The 4,412-nt window shown below is 47.9% G+C and overlaps 1 long non-coding RNA gene across 1 annotated transcript in view; it reads left to right on the top strand.

Moving 5' to 3' along the window:
• LOC105002578 overlaps nucleotides 1-1,917 on the top strand; it is an 11,986-nt gene extending 10,069 nt beyond the window's left edge. Inside the window, exon 3 of the long non-coding RNA XR_826988.1 lies at nucleotides 1,247-1,917. This is a non-coding gene — a long non-coding RNA (uncharacterized LOC105002578). The remainder of the gene's footprint in view (nucleotides 1-1,246) is intronic.
• Nucleotides 1,918-4,412: the final 2,495 nt, after the last annotated feature.

The raw sequence follows: 4,412 nt of genomic DNA, 5'->3' as shown, positions 1-4,412 counted from the left end.
CTGTGCAACCTCATAGACGGCAGCCCACCAGGCTCTGCTGTCCCTGGGATTCTCCAGGCAAGAACACTGGAGTGGGTTGCCATTTCCTTCTCCAATGCATGAAAGTGAAAAGTGAAAGTGAAGTCACTCAGTCATGTCTGACTCTATGCGACCCCTTGGACTGCAGCCTACCAGGCTCCTCCGTCCATGGGATTTTCTAGGCAAGAGTACTGGAGTGGGTTGCCATTGCCTTCGCCAGTGACTTTGGAGAGATTACTTAATTTCTCTGAACCTCCATTTTGCCATGTATAAAATAGAGATAGTAAAAGTACATAGCTCAGTTGGTAAAGAATCTGCCTGTGATGCAGGAGACCCTGGTTCGATTTCTGGGTTGGGAAGATCCCCTGGAGAAGAGATAGGCTACCCACTCCAGTATTCTTGGGCTTCCCTTTTGACCCAGCTGGTAAAGAATCCTCCTGCAATGTGGGAGACATGGGTTCAATCCCTGGGTTGGGAAGATCCCCTGGAGAAGGGAAAGGCTACCCACTCCAGTATTCTGGCCTGGAGATTTCCATGAACTAAGTCCATGGGGTTGCAAAGAGTTGGACACGACTGAGCAACTTTCACTTTTTCACCTACCTTGGAGGATTAAATATTAATATATAAAGTGATTGGCACATAGGAAGCTCTTGATTATATACTTATTTACTCTTTGCATCATCAGGGACTAGTGTACTTTCATTAGGTAAAGAAAGGAAGCTTAATGTACCAAGTGAGTATTATAAGCAAAGCTTCAGAGCTGAGAAAACGAAGGGTTGTTTTTTTTTTTGAAAATAATAAATGGCTCAGTTTGGCTGGTTCATATGGGAGCAATAGCAGATGAGGCTAGAAAGAGAGCCTGAGGCCAGATTGGTGAGGCCATGAGGAGCCATTGAGGGGTTTTGAGCTGGGGAGTGTCATAGCCAGAGCTGGGTTTTAGAAAGATAAGGCTGCTGGGTGTAGGGTGGATTGGGTGGGGACTGATGGGAAAATCCTTGTAGAACACTGTTGTCATCAGCCAGGAGAGAGGGCGGTGGCAGCTGGTAGGGCAGGAAAGTGTGAATGGGCACATGGCAGGGGAAGTCCTCTGGAGCTTGGTGCACTATAAGCTTGGTGCCGCATGGGGCGTGGGCTATACACACCCTTGGCCAAAGGCAGGTGTGACAGTGGTGCCCATCCAAGTCCAAGCGAGTGGCTGGGAACCAACAGCAGGGTTTTCCTTTTGCAGGCCCAGGCTTGGGAGGCCGTCCTTCTGGGATCATGTCATCACTGGTATCTTTGTTCCAAGAAAGAGACAAAAGAAAAACTAGAGAAAGGAGGGACCAGCCTCCTTTTGGTCCTGAAAACCCAGGGAGCCTGGTATCCTCAGGGTGGCAAAGCCCTTTAATGGTCTGGAAATAGGTTCCAGAAGACTTGCTTGGAAGTGAGAAAGGAGGCAGGCTCCTTTTGGGTTTTCATCTAGGTTTTTGAAAAGCAAAGCAGGCTGGCGAGAGCCGCCTGTCTAAGGCGTGTTTTATCTTAACCTTTGCATGTAATCCTGAAAGCCCACCTAATCAATTGAAGATCATAAAATATTAGACTTAATGCTGCAAAGTGCTGCTTTTTAATTCACATAACAAGCTCCTAAATAATTCAAATAGCAAACAGACCCGGCAAGTCAATGGTGGGAGGCTGCCTGGATCAGCGGGAGAGTGTCAACACATGCCGCATTTCCCGGATCGACTCCATTTCAAGAACCCTATTAAGTTAATTGCCGGTTTCTGACAGCAGAGAGCATGCTGGGAGCACAGCAAGCTTTATTAGCCTCCGTGGCATCTGGAGACATCAGCCATTTTGCCCCTACTTGCAGGCATCGAGAGCAGCATGGAGAAAAGTAAATCAAATTATGAGACAATAAATGCTTTTGGCAACACGTGGGCATCAGATTCATCGGCGGATACAAAAGAGTTCGAGTGTCAATTGTTGGCTTGTTAAATTTTTTTATAGCAACACCGTCTGTTGCGAAAGTCTCACAGGGTGACATGGAACGGTGACATCATTTGGCACTGTCTGGCTGATGTAGGTCGACATTAGTGCACTCGAGGGGCCCCCACTCCCTGGGTGGAGAGAGAGTTTGTAAGTAGAGCAGGAGTTGGGGTAGACATTTAGAGAGCCCTCAAATAGTCCAGCTTCCTGAGTGGCTCAGTGGTAAAGAATCTGCCTGCCAATGCAGGAGATGCAGGTTTGATCCCTGGGTCGGGAAGATCCTTCAGGAAAGAAAATGGAAACCCACTCAAGTATTCTTGCCCGGGAAATCTCGTGGACAGAGGAGTCTGGTGGGCTACAGTCCATGGGGTTGCAAAGAGTTTGATAGGATTTAGTGACTAAACAACAACAGATAGCCCAGCGACTCCACAGAGCCCAAGCATTGCACGTTTAGGATTGTAGGCAGACCTGTCTGGGTTTGGAGACCCAGTGGAGACACCCATGGTGTTCTGGAGGCAGCTGGAGATGGGCAGGCAAGATGTGTGAAGTCAGGGTCCCCAGTCTTCTGTCCATTGGGAGGTTCCAAGTAGGCCATTGTTCCATGGCTAGCTGCTCTCCCCTTGGCAGCCTTGATACATATTGAGTTATGTAGTGGGTCGGGACGTCCTGGCAGCTTGGAGATGTACCAACAGGCGCTGCTCTGTAGAATGGGGATCTGATCTATCCAATGCACATTTCTGCTACATGAGAAAACAGGCAGAGAGAGATTCCTCAACTGTCCCCAGGTCACATAGCCAGCCAGTTCTCTTCTGGCATCATCCCGTTTTGTGCTGTTTCTCTTTTAGGCCTTAAGAATGTGGTGCTACGGTGACAACCTAGATTAGATCTAGATTATCATCCTGGTTCAACTGTTTATTGTCTGCCTGACCTTGACTTAAGCTAAGTATGTATAATAACTTCTCTGTCCTTCTATCCTATTGGCAATATGAGGATGAGAGTGCTTACTTGGTGGGAGTTTTATGGACAGCATCGAACTAATTATAGGTGAGCTCGAGAATCTCAAGCTCGATAGCTCGGGACTAAGCATAATGTCATTACCCTCAACTGTGTGGGTGATTCATGTGACTGAGAGAGACGAGCAAGATTATTTATGCTTCTCGATGATTCTTTTACAAACCAACAACCTTCCAATTTATTTGCACATCTGAGTTTTTACATCAAGTTTACATAAAGTGAGACAAATGATGTGCCCAAGTGTCTCCTCGCCTGAGTCCTGAGATCTAGCCTCAGTGTCTGCAGAAATAACACTTCTTCCAGAATCAGGTCCTTGATATGATAGGAATTCAATAAGTAAGAACATTGTAAATGACTGGTGGAGAGAGGCTGGGGGTAAAATCAGCACCGCTAGAAGTACAGCAGGTGGACTGTCTGTTCTGATCCTGGTTCTCAGACTCCCTTGTGTTCCTGGGGTTACTGCACTTTGATGCTGGGAGGGGTCTTGGAGATGGAGTCTGGCATCCTTGGGAAATTGCCGCTCAGAAAGAGTTGGTGACTAGCCTGAGATCACACAGCTAGACAGCAGCGAAGCCAGTGACAGGGGCTGGGTCTCCTCCTGCCAGTCCTCAGTTAGGATTGACCTTTATGGCATTAAAGCTGATTCCACTTCGCCTGGGAAAGAGAACACGTGTATACATACGCGTGCGTGATTAGTCGTATCTGCCTCTTGGTGACCTCGTGGACTGTAGCCCGCCAGATTCCTCTGTCCACAGGATGTCCCAGGCAAGAAGACTGGAGTGGGTTACCATTTCCTCCAGGGGATCTTCCCGACCCAGGGATCAAACCTGTGACTCCTGTGTTTCCAGCACTGGCAGACGGACTCTTTATGACTAGTGTCACCTGGGGAGAATGTGCCACAGCCCCAAGACCTCTCTCTGAAAATAATAACATCAATGTAACTAATCTGTAATAATCACAACTGTCATTCCTAAGGGCTGAATTTCAGGGACTTGATTCACATTATCCATGGAGCCCTTTGTGGTGGGCATTACTGGGACTCCCATTTTTCAGAGAAGGAAGCTGAAGCTCAAGGGTTAAGTGGTTTTGCCCAAAGTGACACAGCTGTTAAGAATCAAAGGTAAGACTTGAACCAAGGCTCATGCAGACTTATGTTCTTTTCCTGCGGCAACACCCTGCCCCACATTGGATTTTGGCTTAGGTTGGAGGTCTCTAGAACGTAAAACAGGGAGGGATGGATCACTGCCCAGGGCTAGAACTAGCCAAGATCAGTGGGCACTAGTGAGAAGATGCTGTTGGATGCTCCCCTGGCACCGGGATGTTCTGCCCCCTTACATACCACCCCCACTTGTATTTCCTGCCAAGCATGGGTTAGTAGCCAGGGACACAGAGCAGTCTCTAGTAACTCAATATAT

The sequence above is a fragment of the Bison bison genome, unplaced genomic scaffold (assembly GCF_000754665.1).
Source record: "Bison bison bison isolate TAMUID 2011002044 unplaced genomic scaffold, Bison_UMD1.0 scf7180017864456, whole genome shotgun sequence".
In the NCBI taxonomy this organism is placed as follows: Eukaryota; Metazoa; Chordata; class Mammalia; order Artiodactyla; family Bovidae; genus Bison; species Bison bison.
Note: the sequence above shows the minus strand (reverse complement) of the source record. Positions and strands in the feature narration are given on the sequence as shown.